Here is a 21,535-nt window from a genome sequence, read left to right on the forward strand (position 1 = left end):
TAGTTAACATGCAAACAAATATCTCGAAAAAATGTGAATCCACCTTCCTACCCCTGACCTTCACTGACATTTCTATGTCCACTCTCCACCATCAATATTTCAGCCAATTCCATTCTATTGGAGGACACTTTGGTATGGAACTTTGAAGGGAAGTCTCCTGAGCCAGAAATTGACAATAGCAGCCCAGCTCAGTCAGAGCCAAGCTGCAGGAATGTTCCAATTAAGGAAGGGTCTAAATGCTGCACAAGCAGCTATAAATATGGTTGCATTCGCAGCTAATGGCCTTGCACCATGCTATAGGCTGGTGATGCCTAGCTTCTGAGGACCAGGAACTGGATCCAGGATCCGTGTAGGAGTGGTGACGATCAGGCCTCGGACATCATCGGCTTTTCTATCAATTCAGTGATCTGAAAACAAGACGTGAGGAAGACGTGAGGAAGTGCAATCTGGCTATGGGTCACTGCATTGTTGCCACAGAGGTAACAGGGCACTGGAGGTGGCTACATCAGAGAAGGCAATGAGATCCATTGCCATTCAATGTCTCTGAAGAGACTTTTGCTTTGCTTTTGCTTCATTAATGGTGCTGGATTACTTGGCAACTCTTTGTTTGAATTTGTAGGGCAAACAAAGGAACCTTTTGGGTACATGACAATCAATTGAATCTTGAATACATGGTTGCCTTTTGTACGTGGGCCAGGTTAGTGCCAACAGGGACACTATGGGTTGTCGACTCATCCAATGGGCCAAATCCTGGAGGAACCAACACATACCATGCTGAAACTTCTGTTGTGAGACTAGAACTAGTGTGTTTTGACATTGAGGACAATGTTTACCAGCTGAGCCCCAGCAAACACAGACACATCATGCTGTTTCTGGATCATAGTCTCACAATGTACTGTCAGGGAAGATCATGTGTATCCTAAAGCATGGGATTTTGTTTCTTATTAATAGTATTTGCTGGTTTCGCTTCTGAACTTTAGATTTTGAAAACCAAAAAGACGTGTACTTTTAAATGGAAGCTTTACTAACCTCTAGTAACTGCTTGAAGTTTAGTTTTAAAGAAAGTCTCAGAATCATAATAGAAATTTAATGTTACAGAGAGAAACATTGTTCCAAACTTTTCCTGCGCATCAAAACAACACAAGTTAACGAGTTAATTATATTAAAAAAATATAACATTGAACTATTACAAAATCAGAAGCTAAAACCTTAGAATGATTGAACGTTCCTGGCTCATGTTGTCAAATGTCCTCTCCCTTCCAGATGAACACTGAAGAAGAGTAAGTGTTCAGATCTGTTGCTGAAGATGAAACAGAGTCGTCTGGTGAATCAGCATGGTTTACCATGATTCATACCGTGTAAGACTTTCTGCAAGAAAGCCTTAGTTTGTGTAAACAGCGTTTCTCTGATTTCACATGTTGCGGTCAGTTGTTACAATTTTGCATTCTTCTCCTAAGTTTCCATGGTGAACAACAGAGGAGTTTAGAATATATTACTATGCTTTTCAAGTTGAGGTTAAAAAGGAGTGTTTGCAGGGATCAACCTTTTAGCGGGCTAATCAACTTGCAGTCCATTAGCAGGAGCAAATGAAAGTAGAGCAGAGTGGCGGTTCTTGGAGTGGCCCAGCGTAAGAGTGTAAGTGTTAGAGGTTTCAGTTCAAGAGACTTCAGCGAGCATCGGCTGAAGATGCGCTATCAGAATGGTCAGGTAAGATCTTTTCATAGTAAACCAAAATCAGTAGTACAGATATCAGCTTGGGCAGTAGAATGCTCCAGTGTCAGGATGTGACAAATCTGGGACACCACAAGTGACCCCGATGACTACATCGGGCTGTAGCTCTTCACAGGTCATGTTAGGGAACTGGAGCTGGATGAACTCTGGATCATTTGGATTGTAGAGGAGGCAATAGACAGAAACTACAAGGCGACAGTCACACTCAAGAGGCAAGAAGCAGGTAAGTGGGTGCTTGTTAGGAGAGGGAAGGGGAATAGGAAGTCAGCTGTTCCCCTTAACAATAAGGAAACTGTTTTGGATACTGTTGGGGGTGAGGGGGGGGGGTGTGGAAACGATCTACCAAGGACAAGTCATCGTGATTAGATTTCTGGCACAGTGTCTGACTCTTCAGGTGGGGAAGGGAAAGGGGAGAAGAAGAGAATGTTAGTGATTATATAGTTGGGGAACAGACTGGAGGTTCTGCGAACAAGATCGAGACTCCCAGATGGTATGTTAGCTTTCAGATGCCAGCATCAGGGCCATTTTAAATTGAGTCCACAGCATTCTCGAGCAGGAGGGTGAGCACCAGATGTTGTGGTTCATGTTGGTGCCAATGACATATATAGGAAAAGAGATGAGGTCCTGAAGAGGGAATATTGGGAATCTTGAAAAACAGGATTCAAAGATGGTAATCTTGGGATTACTGCCTGTACCACATGCCAGTGAGGGTAAGAATAGGAAGTTGTGGCAGATGAATGCATGGCTGAAGGGTTGGTGCAGGGGGCAGGGGTTCAGATTTGTGGATCATTGGGATGTCTACTGGGGAAGGTCTGATGTGTACAAAAAGGATGAGCCTGCTCCTGAATGGGAAGGGGTCTAATATCAAGGCAGGCAGGTTTGGCTGGAACTATTGAGGAGGGGTTAATTAGTTTGGCAGTGTGATGGGAACCAGGATGAGAGGGCAGTGAATAGGGCAGAAGATACACAAGTCAATGAACTGTGCAGCAAGATTGTGAGGAAGGATCGGCAGTCAATGGGGCAAAATTCCAAGCATAAGATTAAGGATTGAACTTGGGGTACATTGGAAACAAAATTGGAAAGGGTGATGAATACAGAACTGCAGGTCTTATATCTAAATACCCACAATATAATAAATAAGGTTGATGATATAGTAGCACAGCTGTAAGTTGGGAGGTATGACATTGTGGCCATCACTGAGTCACAGCTGAAAGAAGACCACAGCTGGGAACTCAATATCTATGGAAACACAATGTATCAGAAGGACGGGAAGACAATCTTGGGGTGGATCTGCTGGTTAAAAATAGAATTAAATCTTTGGAGAGAGGAGACATTAGATCAGAAGAATCCCTGAGGGTAGAATTAAGAAACTGTAAGAGTAAAAAGACCCTGGTGGAGCTGTATACAAGTCTCCAAACAGTAGCATGCAAAGTACAGAGAGAGAAGGCATGGAAAAAGGGCAATGTTACATAGTCATGGGGGATCTCAATATGCAGGTTGATTGGGAAAACCAAATTGGTGCTGGATCCCAAGAGAAGGAATTTATCAAATACCTTCACGACGGCTTCTCGGAACAGCTTGTGGCTGAGCCAACAAGGGAAATGGCGATTGGGTAACGAACCAGAATTGATAAGGGAGCTGAAGGTAAGGGAACCCTGAGAAGGCAGTGATCATAATACGACAGAATTCGCCTTGCAGTCTGAGAGCGAAAAACTAAAATCAGATGCGTCAGAATACCAGTGGAAAAAAGGGGATTACAGAGGTATGAGAAAGGAACTGGCCAAAATAAGGAAGGTGCAGGTCATGTATGCTATGTTGGAGGCCCCCTCCCCCCAGTGCAGACTAACTCGATGCTTTTCTAATTATGTACTACAAGCATTACTACGAAGTGTTCCGTATAATTCAGTACCCTACGTCATTGCATACACGTAATAGTGTCATATTCAACACTCTTCCCCCTCCCCCACCCAGCATACATAGTCTTTGAAATGTTCCAGTGGGTGTGTGGTTCGTCTAGATCTACAGAGAGGGATGGTATTGGTCGGGGCACTTTGTTTTTTGGGAAGGAGCTCTAGGCATGATGTGCTCCTGTTCATCGGTCAGGATATAACTTGGCAGTGGCGAAGATGATTTTGGCAGTATTTTTGGATAATCTATCGCTATTGCTTGTTAAAATAGGTTTTAGCTCATTAACAGCTCGTTTTTTTCCTGGTTTCAGATGCCCTTCTACATGGTATCTCCTCGATCGATGGTCTCATCCCATCTCCGTGTCCGTCAGCGTGTGGTGAAGATGCTTCTACTGGTAGCCAGGTCGGCCCCTCACTGAACACACCATCCTTTCTGGCTTCGGGTATCATTGTGTCATCCACTGGTCTTAGTTGGTTGATGTGTCTTTTCCATATCGTGTCCCCCACTAAGATATGATACTATTATGGGATGAGTTTTTTCAGGAATGTATATTCCAAAAGATAAATATTTGAATGGAAAAATAACAAAACTATGGCAGTCAAGAGAAGTAAATCTAAAGAAAATGCATACAAGGAAGCAAAAATTAATGGGAAGAAAGAGATGTGCCCCAGAACTTACAGGGGTTTGTGAAACTGTTATGTTATTTAAGGTATTCAGAGAGAAAGTAAAAATAAATGAAAAATAACATTGGCATCTCAGATGCCTTTGCCACAGAGGTGCTGATTGTACCTAAGAAGGCTCCAATTAATAAAAAGAAATGGCTTATATTGTTCAGTTTAACAGAAATTTATTTAACCTACTGAGAAAATGAGTTTGTTTTATTCAAACAGAATAGGGTCTGTCAACCCAAGGACTGTGTGTTAGCTGTTGAAATAATTTGTTGACTTTGTTACAAGGACATCTAGCTTGCTGAGGTTGTTCATTTATTTTTTATTTTCTAACTTCAATATTATTAGAGCTGCACAAAGCCTGTAAACTTCCCTACCCTCCTTTCAACTGAGGTTCTTCATGTATGTTGCTAAACAATAAAGTCTACAGATGTTAGGGTCAAGTGCAATACACAAATGTACTGGAAAAACTCAGCAGGTCACGCAGCATCCATAGAAGTAAGGGTAGTCAATGTTTCGGGACAGACGTCTGTAACCCTTAACTTCCTTTCGAAGCTACAGGCTTCTTCAGGTACATTCTCCGCCAAGTATGCGCCTGCAGAAGCTATCAGCATGGGGACGTCCCACTGCCCCAATCTCTCCCAATAGCCCGATACGAGACCCCACACTGTGGGGCAGCTGGCGTGGGCTGTCAGTGTGGGGACGTCCCGCCCACAGCCCTATATCAGTCCTCACACCTGACAGCCCACGCCAGCTGCCCCTGCCCTAATGTCCTTTGCTGGGGGGCAGGGGCAGCCAGGAGGGGAGCTGTCAGGTGCTTGCCAGCTGACCGTCATCCTCTTAGCAGCCGCTTTCAGGCGGCTGCATTCACGTGCCAGGGGTACTTCAGTGCTCCAGCGATTATCCCTTCCGGAGGAGGGTTACAAAGTTTGCCTCACATGTGCCTCCTGTGCTTTCAAGAGGCCTCCCAACAACCGCATATGGGCATAATATGTGGCAAGATATCAGGAGATTTTGGCCATCTGAAAGTGCCTTACTTGGCTTGTTGAGTTTTTCTTTTTCATTTGTGTATTGCATGGTTCTTCATTATTGTCATTCTCATGCTGAATGTAAAGATTTGATCTGTACCTATTTCATTTTTGTATTCTTGTCACAGGCCAAGAAATTCAAAAGCATGCAAAGTGAATATTATTTGGTTGCCATTCCATCGTGTGTCTATTGGGAAATTTCAATGAGATGATTCAGAGGCATTTAAGCGCCAGGACTAGCTATGAAGCTCTGCCACTGGAATTGCAATGGATTTAGAGCTGTGGGAGTTTAGCTTGACCTGGAAACCTTGACCATTATGCTGGAAAATCATCTCTGATCCCTGCCCTATTCAACCCTGACATAGACCCAACACTGAACAGATGAGCTCAATGGACTCTTCAGATAATTATGTAAATGATTTGCAAATGAACAGCAAGATTTTCAGGCATTTATCTAGAAAGCAACTTACTGTTTTTATTAAGGACTCGATGCTGGAGAAACTCGACAGGTCCAGCAAAGGTCCAAGCCTACTCTTTGGTTTGGACGCCTAGCAACACTTTCCCATACCTTAATGAAGGGTTCAAGCCCGAAACATCAGTTATGTATTTTTTACAGTTGCTATAGAAAGGACACTGTTTGACCAGTTGAGTTTCTCCAGCTGTGTGTGTTTTTATTTCAACCACAGTGCCTGCAGATTTTCGTGTTATACTTTTAACTCTTTTTATGTCTCTTTTTCTTAACACCGAGGTGAGTAGTGGAAGCATGCTCATGGGTGCAAACCCACATTCCTCTCTTCCATTAACTGGACTATTGATACAGTACATTTTGTCTGCCAATTTTAAGCTGCAAGAATGTGCTGTAGTGTTCCAACATTATCGGCTTTTAGCTGCAGGATGGCACACTGCCAAATAAGGTTTTGCATCATCTCAATTGCAGAATGTGGCAAGAACAGCAGAAGCTCTTCCAATATGTCATGAATATCAGTATTCATCTATACTATTTGCTGTTTGAATCACAAGTAATCTATTTTCTTCACCATAATTTAAAAAAATATTTGGATGTTGTTCACACGTATTTTGTCTACTTGTGTTGCATTTCCAAAAGCTCAGAGGGAGAAAAAGAACAGGCAAAGTGTATGTTTATTTATTATGTTTAATATTTCTGATCTTCACAGACAAGCTGAGATCACTGGCAGATATCCAGAAAGTCAAAATACCAAGGACATTACATATATTCTGCTGCTCATATTTCATATTGTAAACAATTCTGCCATCTATTGGTACAAAGGGGGAATTCATGTGTGAAATGCCATCGGCTGCCGACACTGTGACTGTAGTGAAAACAATATGGAGAATTTCAACTGGTCTAATTCAGCATCTAGAGGAGACAAAGATGTATTGCCAACGTTTCGGGCCTAAGACCTCCTTCAAGGAACAATCAGAAAAGGCAGAAGCAGGATACATCAGATAGTCTCAGAAATCAAAGAATGGGGAGGAATCCAGACCAACAAAAGGTGCTAATTGGATGTGATAAGGGGCTAGGTAGAATTTATCATGTCTGTGTGAAAGGAGACAGGGAATGGAGAGATGACGGGGGAAGCGGGGGTGGGGGGGGGTTTAAACGAAAGCCAGGGAAGTCGATATTAATGCTATTCGGCAGGAGGGTTCCCAGTTGCAAGATGAGGGGATGTTCCTCCAATTTGTGGGTAGTCTCAGTCTGGCAGTGCATGAGACCATGGACAGACATGTCGGTAAGGGAATGGGATGGAGAATTGAAGTGGGTGGCCACTGGGAGGTCCATGCTATTGCGGCAGACTGAGCTGAGGTGCTCAACAAAGCGATCTCCTAGTCTGTGCCTGGACTCTCCAATATAGAGGAGACCACATTTATTGCTCATGCATTGGTCAGTTGAGAGTTCACAGTAACAATGGAGTCAATATTACCTGAGTGGTACAATGGATTCTCGAGAGACATCTTCTATAAACCCACAAACTCCCATGGCTACCTCAACTACACATCCTGTCTCCTGTTAGGATTCCATTTCCTTCTCTCAATTTCTCTGTCTCCTCGCATCTGCTCCCAGGATGAGTTCTTCCATGCCAGATCATCAGAGATGTCCTCCTTCTTCAAACTTTATCACCATTAACTCGGCCCTCACCTGCATATCCTCCATTACCCGCATATATGCCCTGGCCCCCTTCACCCCCACGTGCAACAAGGAGGGGATTCCCTTGTCCTCACCTACCACCCCACCAGCCTCTGTATCCAGCACATCCTCCTCCACCATTTCTGCCATCTTCTACATGATCCCACCAATAGACACATATTCCCCTCTCTTCCCCTCTCTGCCTTCAGTAGGGACCACTCCCTCAGTGACTCCATTGTCCACTTCTCCCTCCCCACCAATCATCCTCTTGGCACCTATCCCTGTAACTGCAGGAGATGCTCCATGGACAATCACACCTCCTCCCTCACCACCATTCAGGGTCTCAAACATTCTGTCCAAGAAGTGAAGCAAAATTTCACTTGTGAATTTGCAAGGGTCATTTACTGCATCTGGTGCTCTCGTTGTGGTCTCCTCTACATCGGAGAGACCAGGTGCAGGCTGGGTGATCGCTTTGTTGAGCACCTCGGCTCTGTCTGCCACAATAGTGTTGATCACCAATGGTCACCCATTTCAATTCCCTTGCTGACATAAAATTTCCTAGCATTCTGATCACTGGGCCCAAAATGTTCCCCTACATTTACTTCTGTCACCTGTCCTGTCTCGTTTCCTTATATAAGATCCAGTATTGCACTTGCTCTAGTTGGTACCTCTATATCCATTCCCTTGCTGACATGTTTTTCCATGGTCTCATGTACTGCCATACTGAGACCCCTTCATTTTTCCTCCAGTTGTCTGTCTTGCTCTCTCTCCTTCTACAGAACGAAAATCAACTCTCACCTCTCCTCTTATCATCATATCCAATTAACACCTTTTCTTGGTCTGGACTCCTTCCCCTGCCAGACTTTATTCTGACATCTTCTCCTGTTCTTTGCTTATACCTTGAAGGGCTCAGGACTGAAATGTCCATAAAATATTTTGACTTCCTATGAACGCTGTGAGACCACTTGAGTTCCTCCAACATTTCTGTGTGTTTTTAGTACAATCACAGCATCTGAAGACTTTTGTGTTTCACTCCAATCGTGATTCATAAACTGACAGAGAGAAGGGAACTGTGAGTTAAACGGGAAAGTCAGCAAATACAACAATACACAAAAGTGCTGGATAAACTCAGCAGGTCTCGCGGCATCGCTAGGAAGAAAAGAATAACTAACATTTTGGACCTCAGCTCTTCATTGAGGTATGAGCCAAAAAGCAGGCAAGCACCTGAAAAAAAAAATGATCAGGGAGGAGAGGTGGAAAGAAGGGGCAAGGGGAAGAGCACAGGCCCAAACTCAAGAGGTTATAAGTGGATGTGTGTGGGAGAGCAGAAGAGATAACTGCTTGGGGGGGGGGGGGGGTGAGGAGGGGGGGAGGGGTAGCTATCTGAATGGAGAGGGTAGGGGGTGGGTAGATGGAGGAAAGGGAACAGAGAGCAGGGGAGTAGCCAGGTTCTAACGTTAGGGGGAGCAAGCACATTAAAAAATGCACCACGACCGCTGTTCCCACAAAGCTGTGCATGTGTGTGCACACACATACTTTTCGCAACCAGCGTACAAAGGAAATGAATATGCGCACAAACAGTTAGTTACCTAAAACAATGTAGTTCAAAGTATAGAATAAAATCTGAATTAAAAATATTACTTCATAGAATGCAGTCATACTTGTATTAGATTAAAACAGCTAATAGAATGGTGTAACAACAACAACCTCAATGTTAGCAAAACCAGGGAGATGATTGTGGACTTCAGAAGGGAGTCAGGGGAACCCAACCCAGTCCTCATCGAGGGCTCAGTAGTGGAGAGGGTCAAGAACCTTAAATTCCTGGGTGTCAACATCTCTGAGGATCTGTCCCGGATCTGTTTTTAAAATTTTTTTTCCCCCATAAATATACATAGAAAAACTCTCCAATATTAAAAAAAATATATAAACTTTTTTAAATAAAAAAATAAACAAAGCAAAACAACCCCCCCTTTCATAATATAAATCCACACACCGTCAGGGCTCACATTTATGTTGACCATCAAAAATTCTATATGGGGAAATCATTTGCATTTCTACGATAGCAGCATCTATTATAGTCCTTTTTCTTATTGTAGTTACAATTATAATTTGGCCCCCATATAATCCAAATATGTCTGCCATATCTTAATAAATAGGTCATATTTGTTCTTGTCGGACTCTGGCTTTACCCTACCCTCAATTTAGTTTATGTGTCGTCTGAGTCCAGCGTGCTCGTTGAATGAAGTGATAGGAGAAGGTATTTGGTTCAACAATCAGTTTATTATACAGCACAAGAATAAAGCTTAACAGAGCTCTGGGTCAGTCGTTAGTTCATAGGTCACCTGCACAGTGAGCTATTCCCCAAGACTGACCCCTATTGTCCAGTCTGCTCAGTTTATATAGCTACAATTTACCAAACAGAACAAAAGTTGGCTTCCTTTGCTAGATTTTTTACATAAAGTATATCACCAGCAATTTCCTATTCTACAGTTTATCTCGGGTGTAGACCTCTTATCTTAAATCCTCAAGATCAGACCATCCTATTGTTTTGAACAGAAATCAATTCCTACCCCAGATATTTCCAATCATCGTTCTGTTCCTGTCTGGCCAATTTCTTCTGTTCTCCTTAACACCTCCTCATGCCTTAATCTTCTTCCTCGACTGGCTTTCCATTCCCTTTGTTTCTTACAGGATACTCTTTGTTCTGGTCTGACCTGTGTCTCCTATGCTACTCAACACCTCCTTCAGTTTGAGCATTCCTCCTAAATCGTTTCATACATTTCCTCTCCCTTGTATTTTGAGGGCAGACAATTCTACCGCTTCTGTACTCAGCCAACTTTGCTCCATGCTGTGATTGCCACTTAATTACATTAGTCTTTTCCCTTAACCATGAAGTAAATATAAAATTGTTACATAGTCATATATTCCGTGATATTTTAACCCCTAGATTCCACCAGTAAACATGAAGTAAATATAATATTATTACATAGTAATATATATTGTCTTCTTCTTCTTTGGCTTGGCTTCGCGGACGAAGATTTATGGAGGGGGTAAAAAGTCCACGTCAGCTGCAGGCTCGTTTGTGGCTGACAAGTCCGATGCGGGACAGGCAGACACGATTGCAGCGGTTGCAAGGGAAAATTGGTTGGTTGGGGTTGGGTGTTGGGTTTTTCCTCCTTTGCCTTTTGTCAGTGAGGTGGACTCTGCGGTCTTCTTCAAAGGACTGCCTAAAGAAATCATTGGTGCCTGCCACATTGTCCACCGCCAGTGGGCTGATATCGCCTCAAACCGTGCATCTTGGCGCCTCACAGTTTGGCGGGCAGCAACCTCCTTTGAAATATATATTGTAAACATGAAGTAAATATAAGATTGTTAAATAGTCATATATTCCATGATGTTTTAACCCCTAGATTCAAACATTCTTCAAATTATACATAATTTTTTCCATGGCTATGCAACTATTCATCTCAGCAATCGATTGTGCTATATGCAGAGGGAATCGGATTTCCAAGTATTTCTTAGCCACTGCTAAGGCTTTTTAAAAAATAAATAAAATTTGGAATTTAGTTAATTTATTGCTTATTTCAATAAAGTTGCCTAAAAGATAAAGCTCTGGGTCACCCATGATGGCCACTCTTTTATCATTGTAAATATTTCAGTAATATCCTGCCAGAAAAGTCTCACTTTCACACATGACCATGTAGCAAGTAAAAAAATTCCTTTTTCTGTCCCACACCTAAAGCACACTTCCGATATTTCAGATTTTGATTAATGCAACTTCTGTGGTATGAAGTATAATTAGTGTAGGAAATTGCATTGCTCTCATCTGTACCTTGCATTTATAATTGATGTTGTGCAAGCCAAACACCAAGTAGACCAACATCTTTGCGTTATTGCAACACCAAGATCCAACTCCCATATCTCTCTCAATCTCTGCAAACTTGGTTTCACACTTTCATTCCGGAAAACATAGTACATCTTAGCTATAAATTTAGGTGTATTCCCCAGCCAAATCGTTTAATTCCATTTCACTAATTTCAAGTGGGGTCAAACTTGGTCCTTATCTTTCTCTTTGGAACGATCTTAGCTGGAGAAAACAAAAGAAAGTCTCATTAGCTATTCCGTATTTATTTCTTAATTTTTCAGAGACACAAGACATTCCTCCATAAAACAATCATCAATATATCTTATTCCTTTATCATACTATGAATTCAATATTTTGTTGCCCACGTTCATAGACTGCAACATATTTTTACACAGTGGTTTTCTTAATGATCTACCTGCTTTTTCCCCCAATACACTCCTTTATTTCTTGCCATATTCTAATCCATATAGGGTTATCTTTTTTTTGTTATTACCATTCCAATTGTAAATAAAGTCCTTCACTGTCTCTTCTCCTATTGAATTCATTCCCATTCGGATCCAAGAAGGGGGACTGTCTTCTTCAAAAAAGAACGATAAAAATCTTGCTTGTGCTGATAAATAGTATTTCTTAAAGTCCGGAAATCTAAGTCCTCCCAGTTTATAATACCATGTTATAAAACTCTCAGTACTATTATTCCATAGGATTTGGCATAAGTAATTATTCTATAATTTAAGGAATTTTTTTAGGTCGTGCAATAGGCAACAGGTGAAAAAAAATACTGTAATCTTGGCATCACTTCATTGTAATACAATTTACTCTTCCCAATAGAGTAATTGGTAGGTCTTTCTATTTCTGTAAAACTTTCTCTTTTTTTTCTAAAAGAGGAGTGAAATTAAATTTATAAGTTCTGTAAATTATTATCTGTCATTATTCCTAAATATTTGATTCCATCTATCTTCCTTTTAAATCTATCGTCAGTAATGGATCTGTGTTAATAGTAATATTTAGGTTAAGCTATATGTCTTAGTAAAGTAAATGATAGAGTTAAAATATTGTTTGTGTATTCTTGCTAAGTTAGTTGTGGGCTGGTACAGGGATACACGCAGGACAGCACATTAGCACATACACCATTGAATTCAGAAAGAGTGTTCATTTTTGGAATTGAAGTGTCTTGGAAGAACAGAACTAATGGATTTGAGGTGGGTCTTAATTATTCAAGAACAATGGAGTGTTTGCTTTATTAAAAAGAGAAGTATCTAAGTGCTCAATAAACTGCTGAAGGAAACCATCTGTTTTTAAACTAAACCATTTAAGGCTTCTTGAACAAGAGAAATAAAACTGAGCCATGTGAGTGATATACTTAAGCCTTTGAAACAGACGTGAGGTCATCTTTCGGAATTGTGTCATCTACAAGACAGGTGTGAAGATCACATGGTTTACAAGAAACTGGGGTTGGCAACTGTTTAAAATTCCAATAACTAATAACGTTTCTAGGAATTAAGACTGATCTCATTGATGATGTCATTTCATATAAATTTACGGATATATATATATATATATCTCCGAAAGCAGAGGCATCTTGAGACCAGAAGCCCAGAAGAAAGAAAATTGACAGTAGGAGGAGGTACTGTTCTAAGTGCCTTTAAAGCAGTGGTTCTCAACCTTTTTTGCACTAGGCCCCACTTTAATTTAAAAAAAATGTATGCCCCGCCACTAGTTGGAAAAATGTTATATTGTAGCGGTAGCAACGAGGAAAGAAACTCTCAACCACCATGTTGAGGGTTTCAACGACAGTTTAATTCAAATCCCGCATACGCCCCTTTAAGGGAAGCGTGAGCTCCACCCCCGCCCGGGTGGTGACGTCATCACGCTGCCTGAAATCCACGCTCAGTTCAAACCATGAGGCAAGGAGGTCCCCCGATGGTGCAGCTGCCCCGCCAGCCGTACAAGCGGGGCCAGTTTGCTATGAGTATGTGCGCTGCCACACAACCCCCCCCCAGAACCGGCTCATGTGTCTTGCCGCATGGGTGGCTGGCCTCAGCGCTTAGGTTGGACCATTTGAACTGGTTGACTGGGGTCCAGGTGCGCAGCCTTGAGGTGGTCGATCGTGAATACTTCTCCTTTGCTCCCAATATCTAAAGTGAAAGTCTTGCCTGATCGCTGCAGGACTCTACAGGGGCCTTTATAAGGGCACTGTAGGGGCGTGGTGTGCGAACCTCGCTGGACGAAAACGTACTCAGCTGCGTCCAGTTCCTTGGGCAGGCGGGACGGTTGGCCACCGTGGAGAGACAGAGGTGGGGGGCTAGCGAGGCGAGCTTACTCTGAAGGTCTGCCAATAAGGTTGGATTGTCGGCTGCCGAGTCCAAGTCTGGGCTGGAAAAACTCTCCGGGTAGTGACAATGGTGCGCCGTAAACCAACTCCATGGATGATACATGCAGATCCTCCTTTGGGGCCATCCTGATGCCAAGCAGAACACAGGGCAACTCATCTGTCCAACCGGGGCTGGTGAGGTGAGCCAAGAGGGATGACTTAAGGTGTCAGTGGAATTGCTCCACTAGGCCTTTGGCTTGAGGGTAATATGCCATGGTGTGGTGGAGCTTGACCCCCAAAAGGATTGCCACTTGCGCTCAGAGGGCAGACAAGAATTGGGCACCTCTGTCACTGGTAATAAGCGCTGGGACTCCTAACCTGGCAATCCAGTGAGCGAGTAAGTTCCTGGCGCACGTCTCGGCGGAAATGTCTTTCAGCAGAATGGCTTCTGGCCACCTTGTCACTCGGTTGACCACTGTCAACAAGTAGCGGGCATCCCTGGACACCGGCAGGGGGCCCATAATGTCCACGTGTGTGTGACAGTAGACTTGGGAGGACTGGCACTGTGTGCAGCTCCTTGCTATCTGGGCTACTTGTTTTTTGAGCCCACGCCACTCAAAACGTTCTGCTACCATCCGAACCGATGTCTTGACTGAGGGGTGAGCCAAGTCGTGGACCATGCTGAAAGCATGTGACCTCCACTGCGGCGGGACTACAGGGCACGGTGAGCTGGTGGAAACATCGCAGAGCAGCGAGTCTGGTCTGCCCAGCAACTGGAGGTCCCGAAGTTGGAGTCCTGTAATGGCAGTGCGGAGGGCCTGTGTTTCCGCATCCTCCCTCTGGGCCTGTGCTAAGTGGGCGTAGTTCAGGCTGGGGTCAAGGCTGTGGGTGGCAGGCCGCAAAAGTACATCTGCCACAACATTGTTTTTACCTGCCCGGTGCGGGATGTCGGTGGTATCGCTGCTGGCGAGCCGACCAGGGGTCTTTTGTTATCACAAGGGTTTGTGTGAGCAACTTGTGGTCAGTGAACATTGTGAATGGTCTGCCCTCCAGGAAATATCGGAAATCCCTGATTGCCAGGTACAGGGCCAGGAGCTCTCTGTCGAAGGCGCTGTACTTTAGTTCTGGAGGATGGGGGTGCCTGCTGGAAAAAAGCTAGTGGGCGCCACTGGGCGTTGACCCATTGGTCCAGAATATCCCCAATGTCCATGGCCGACATGTCCACTGAGAACATGGTGTGAGCATACGTCCGCGGGTGGGCTAATAGAGTGGTGCTTGCCAGAGCGTCTTTCGTTGCAGCGAAAGCGCCCTCCAGCTCTTCCGACTATACCGGGACTTTGTCCTTTGCGGCAATCAGTGCAAATAATGGCCGCATGATACAGGCCGCCCCAGGGATGAACCGGTGGTAGAAGTTCACCATGCCGACAAACTCCTGCAAGCCCAGGATGGTGGGCTTCTGGAACTAGCGCATGGCTGCAACCTTCTCCGGTGCCGGGGCAGCTCCGGCCGCTGAGATGGTATGGCCCAGAAACTCCAAGGACTGCCTGCCGAACTGGCACTTGGCTACATTGACCGTGAGGCTGAACTCTGCCAGACAGGCGAAAAGTGCGCAGAGATGGACCTTGTGCTCGTTGCGGTCTCGACTGGCGATGAGGATGTCATCAAGATAGATGTACACAAAGTCCAAGTCTCTGCCTACTGTGTTCATCAGGCACTGGAAAGTTTGGGCCGCATTCTTTAACCTGAAGGGCATCCGCAAGAATTCGAAAAGGCCGAACGGGGTGACGATTGCGATCTTCCCGATGTCATCAGGCTGGACCGGGATTTGATGGTAGCCTGTACCAGGTCGACCTTTGAGAACACTTGGGCTCCATGCAAGTTCGCCGAGAAGTCTTGAATATGCAGCTTGGGATATTGGTCTGGCGTGGTTGCATCATTAAGGCTCCGGTCGTCTCCGCAAGGGCACCAACCCCCTGAAGTCTTGGAGGGGGGAGGCTCAGGGGCTGTGGGATCTACGGACGATTACTAGTTCCTGCAGTTGGGAGAATTCTTCTTTGGCCAGTTGCAGCATTTGTGGGGGTAATTGCCTGGCTTTGGTGTAAAGCAGGGGCCCTGGGTTGCGATGTGATGGTAGACTCCATGTTGAGGCATGGCGGCGGAGAACTGCGGCTGCAGGATGGAGGGGAACTCATCAAGGATACTTGTGTATTCATCCTTGGGAGTACTGATGGCAGCTATCCCTGGGTTGCATGTGTCTGTGGCATCCAGGTGGACGGATTGCAAGGTGTGGGCATTAACTAACTGCTTGCCCTTGACATCCACTAATAGGCTGTGCGCCCAGAGGAAGTCGGGCCCCAACATCGCCACGCCCACTGAGGCCAGCACGAACTTCCAGCGGAACCTGTCCTTTCCAATTTGGGAGTTATGAAAGTTCTGATGGCGGATCCATTGGCTGCCTGCAGGGTAGGGCCCCGTGCTCAGGTGTGGGTCTCGAAGGCTGTCAGGGGGAGCACGCTCAGCTCCGCTCTGGTATCTACTGGGAACCGTTGGACAGTGGACTTGTCAGTCACATGCAGGAGGCTGTTCATGTGGCCAGCTGCCGCAGCCATTAATGGTGGCTGGCTGAGTCGTTTCCCTAGAAGGTACAGGGCTGCCTGCACTTGCGGGCTTGAGCCACCCAGCGCTGCTGATAGAAACAGCAGGTGGGGTGGTGCTCCTCCAGCTTGTGCATAGGAGCGCTTGCAGCCAACTGGGCCCTGGGCGGGTGACTTGGCTGAGGGCAGCCTCGTTTTCCCGCTTGGTCCAGAGGATATCCACGCGGGCCGCAACTCGCCATGGGTCGGAGATGTCTTCATCCGCCAACAGGAGCTATATGTCCTCAGGCATCTGCTCAAGGAAGATTTGCCTGAACAGAAAACACAGTTTGTGGTCCTCTGGTAATGCCGATATCTCGTTTTGTTTTCCAACCCATCCATGTGTAGGAGCCTGAAGGCGTGCTGTTGCTGGGAGAGGCCAAAGGTCCCAAGGAGAAGGTTCTTGAGGGTGGGATATTTATCAACCTCCAGCAAGTTGTGGATGAGGTCGTCCACCCTGGCCACGGTCTCTTCGTCGAGTACGCTCACGACGTGATAAAACATTGTGGCATCTGATGAAATGATTCTGAGACGAAACTGCGCTTCCGCCTGCCCGAACCACGTACATGGGCGATGTGTCCAGAAGGGGGGCAGTTTCATCGTGACTGCGTTTATCTCTGAGGGATCCATAGTGAGAAGCCAGAAAAATGTCTGGACTCATTGGGGTCACCAATGTAGCGGCAGCTATGAGGAAAGAGACTCTCAACCACCACGTTGGGGGATTCAACAACAGTTTAATTCAAAACTGTGTGCATCCCTTTAAGGATAGTGTGAGCTCCGCCCCCGCGCAGGCAGTGATATCATCACGCTGCCGGAGGCGTGCGCTCAGTTCAAACCATGAGGCACCACGTACTCAGAGCTGCCCCGCCAACGCGGTGGTACAAGCGAGGCTGGTTTGCTACGAGTACACTGCCACAACATATTCAAAAGAAGTTTTAACTAAATTATTTACTGCAATTAAGGTTGGGAATACATTGAACCGCACATTTCATATTCAACTCTCCTTCAATATGTCAACCATCTCAAACACACATTCAACAATTGTCGTCACTTCAATGGGAACCTTGCCCCTGACGCTGGCTGCAGATTTTTTTTGATTCGAGGGACTAATTTTGTTAATTTCACTCTTAAATCTCCACATTTTGTAATTTTCATTCGATTTCTCTTAGCTTGTTACAAATCACTAACAGCACTGAGGCCACATTCTACTAAATAAGACGATGGAAAATGTACAAATTGTTCCCTTGCTAAAGTAGTTGAGTTGGGTGTTTCTTTTTGATCTTGTTAGACAGCCACATCATGGTTCCTTTCACTTTGAACAGATTTTTCACAGATTAATCAGGTTGCAACTCTTGGTAGTGCACTGGAGCTTCGGGTAAGTCCACCAGCAATGGCTGAGTTAATTAAGAGGGAAAATCCATTACCTTTAAAATCACAAAATCTATCATTGAACCAGCATTTTAAAATGGTCAACAATGACGTTTGTAGCAGCATTTAGTTACTTCACACTTATTCAACCAATAGAATTGACTGAAATTTCTTGTGCTAGCCTCGTGCTTTAATTTCTAGGGTCCCCATTTTTTTCTGATTTTGGTGTTCCCCTCAGGCTGGTGTCTGGGGTGGGACCCCCCATCCCAATCAATACGCTAGTGCACAAAGATACATACAGATACAGGTCTCACTCACTCCTGAATTAAAAAAGTAAAGGGGCATGGACGGAGATATGATTGTTGAAATAATTTGGAAGCCTCATCACCAATGAGATAATTTGGAATGGATGATAATAAGACTCATCAGAAAAAAATATAATTATAATGATAACCAAGGAAAACAACAGTTAAAATAAGAGAAGCAGAGAAACATCAGAGGAGCAAAAACACATGAAAATAAAAGAATAAAGTGATTTTACTTGGAAGTTACCACAATTGTGTACTACTGACAGTATTGCCAAGTGGCATCTTTCACACCAACATGACAAGTTTATTTTTTCAAACCAACTTTTTAATAAAATATTCCTATGCCCCACTAAAATGTTCTTAAGCCCCATGCCCCATTAGTGGGGCATACGCCCCACCTAGAGAATTTGTGCTTTAAAGCAAGCCAGACCACTTATGACTTTTTTTTCTGTTACAAGATGGCAGCCTCATTGTGGACAAGAACTCTTAAGGAGTTAAGAGGGAGTTGAAGATCACCAGTGTGAGAGGTAAAGAAGAAAATCTCTTCCTGGGAAAAGAAGTCAACAAGATTTGTGAGTTTGAACAGTCGGTCAGTGTTAACAAACACTTCATTATTGCTTTAAGCAACAATTTAAAAGATCTTGATGTTTCTTAATCACTTCTGAACTACAATTTAATAGACCTTCAAGTTCAACACGACTTTAAAATACTGGGCCTGAAAAATAACTTTTCAGACGCACGTTTAAACTGAAATAATTTGGACTTCAATGCGCACACAATTACATTCACGCATTGTGGAGTTAAGCTTAGAGCTAAGTAAGTTTAGAGTTGTGAGAACTGTTATGTGGTTAATATTTTAATAAAAACTATTATTTTGAATTTACCACTGTCTGGCGAATTTTCTATTGCTGTTCCTGTGTGAGTAATAACGGGAGGTCAGTTAGTTCTCAGCAACCTTTTTGATGTCTTCTGGAGCCTCCATGTTGATGCAATCTCAAAGAAGTATGACCAGCGGCAATACTTTATGAGGTGTCTGAGGAGATTTGGTAAGTCACCGGAAACTTCTATAGGTACACCGTGGATGTTTACGTCACTGCTTGGTATGGAGGCGCCAATTCTCCGGACAAGAATAAACTCCAGAGGGTTGTTAACTCAGCCTGCGAAATCACAGGCACCAGACATCACTCCATCAAGGGCATGTACATGAGGCAGTGTCTTAAAAAAAGCAGCCTCTATCCTCAAAGACCTCCCCCACCACCCAGGCCATGCCCTCTTCACTCTGCTACTATCGGGAAAAAGGTACTGGAGCCTAAAGAGAGCACTCAGTGGTGATGAAAGTCTTTGGCAGTTTGATCCAGTGGCAGTTCTGTTGCTGTTTCACTAACCAGGGTTTACAATCGATGAAACACATGAATACCCATGAATTCAGGAGTAAGGAGGTAATGTTGCAACTGTACAAGGTACTGGTGAAACCGCACCTGGAGTACTGTGTCCAGTTCTGATCTCCATATTTGAGGAAGGATATACTGGCTTTGGAGACGGTCCAGAGGAGGTTTACTAGGTTGATCCCTGGGATGAAGGGGTTGACTTATGATGAAAGATTAAATCGTCTAGGATTGTATTCGCTCGAGTTCAGAAGAATGAGAGGAGATCTTATAGAAACATATAGGATTATGAAGGGTATGGATAGGATAGATGTAGGAAGGTTTTTTGAGCTGGCCGGGGAAACTAAAATGAGAGGATACAGTCTCAAGATTCGGGGGAGTAGATTTAGGACAGAGATGAGGAAAAATAGTTTTTCCCAGAGAGTAGTGAATGTTTGGAATTCTCTAACCAGGGAAGTGGTTGAGGCTGCCTCATTAAACATATTTAAAATTCGGTTAGATAAATTTTTACATGATAGAGGAATTAGGGGATATGGGGAGAAGGCAGGTAGGCGGAGTGAGGTCATAAATTAGATCAACCATGATCGTATTGAATGGCGGAGCAGGCTCGATGGGCCATTTTTGGCCTACTCCTGTTCCTACTTCCTATGTTCCTATGACACCTCCTTTCTCCGAGGAACTCTTGCTTCCTTGAATGAGAATTGTGCGCCTTGGATGATCTCACCTAAACTTTTTAGTGCATTTCCAAATATTTTCAAAGTTTTCTTCATTTCTGCAGTTAGTAAGAGTTCCTTGGTTGCTGTAGCTGTTCTTCTAGCTGTTATTACATCTACAGTCTTTCCTTGGAGGTATTTGCTGAGGCTATTTGTGTTTGACTAGTATTATTTTTCAATCCAATAAAGAAGTCAAAATTGCACATGGCATTCAATAATGAACTGCTATCCGTGGATGGTTAGGGTTAGGGTTAGGTTTAGGGTTAGGGTTTACGATATGAACACTTTACTAAGCTTGAAATTTGTCAATGTCATAGATAAGCCAAGGATAAAGTTTAAACCATTCACTCTTCAAATCTCTCAAACTAGACTCCTTACAAATTTATTTGGTTTATATTGTGTCAAAATTAGCTGATTTGGTCTAGTTTCAATGAGATTGTCCTGTGAGATTCATGGGTCACATTCACTTGAAATATTTTCAGATTTGGTGGAGCCAGGGTCTATCGAATCTTGAGGTTTTTCTTTTTCTGCGATATCCTGTCCACAAAGCTGTTCTTGTCCATAGTTTCGAAAGTTGTGTGGGTTACAGATATATTTACCTTTTATCATTATCTCTCCTTTCTTATTATCTGAAAGTTTGGTGCTGAATGGTTTTTCAAAAAAAGCACTCCGTGCCTGTTGCAATTTTTTTTCCAGGCACTGGTGTGAAGAGAGTCACAGCATGAACAGTCCTAATGTATTTTTCTTTGTAATCAGAGTCTATATGCTTGCCGCATTCTACACATTCGATGCATTGACGATAAAACTGTTTGCATGTTTTTTTTTCCCATGATGAGGTTTGGTGTACACAATTTGGATTTGGTTTCTGACAAGAACAGAACATGTACTGGGAAGAGCGACCCGAATAGCACTGATCGACGTTACTATAAATAGACTTCAGAGTGAACGTGTTCAGCTTTCCATCCCTGGAAGTTGTGCGTTGTTACATTTCAGCTGGTTAGGTGTGACTGACTCCTGATTTCCAAACCTGAACAAATCTGACAGTTAACTCGGAGAATAAGAGAGTTGGGTTAATTCCTGGGGAGAACGTACAAACTCCTTACAGACAGCATGGGATTTGAATCCCAATCACTGGTTCTGAAACAGCATTGCGCTAATCGTGCTGCCCACCAATACCAAGATATCAAGAAACCAATAGCTTGATATCTGTCGAAAGTCAAGTCTCCACACCATGAGGCACACCAGAGTAAATACTGGAATAAATATAGTGGGCATCCTGACAATGGCTCACCATTTGACCCTCCAAAACCTTCCCATCATCTTTGAGGCCTGCTCCCTATTTGCCTGGTTTTAGGAGCTCCAACGATATTCGACAAACTTGACAATGCAGCTGCTTGATTAGCACCATTGTAAATAACTGCCCACTGGTCAGCATTAGTGCGATAGGTCGGATGGCCTACTTTCATCCAAA

General features: G+C 43.9%; 1 long non-coding RNA gene across 1 annotated transcript; it reads left to right on the plus strand.

Annotated features, from left to right (window-relative positions):
• The first annotated feature begins 1,593 nt into the window (after positions 1 to 1,593).
• Positions 1,594 to 18,749, plus strand: LOC138756311 (uncharacterized). Its single transcript, XR_011352971.1, has 3 exons — positions 1,594 to 1,707; positions 3,950 to 4,041; positions 18,425 to 18,749. It is a non-coding gene; the product is annotated as an uncharacterized lncRNA (long non-coding RNA).
• The last annotated feature ends 2,786 nt before the right edge of the window (positions 18,750 to 21,535 follow it).

The sequence above is a fragment of the Narcine bancroftii genome, chromosome 3 (assembly GCF_036971445.1).
Source record: "Narcine bancroftii isolate sNarBan1 chromosome 3, sNarBan1.hap1, whole genome shotgun sequence".
NCBI lineage: Eukaryota > Metazoa > Chordata > Chondrichthyes > Torpediniformes > Narcinidae > Narcine > Narcine bancroftii.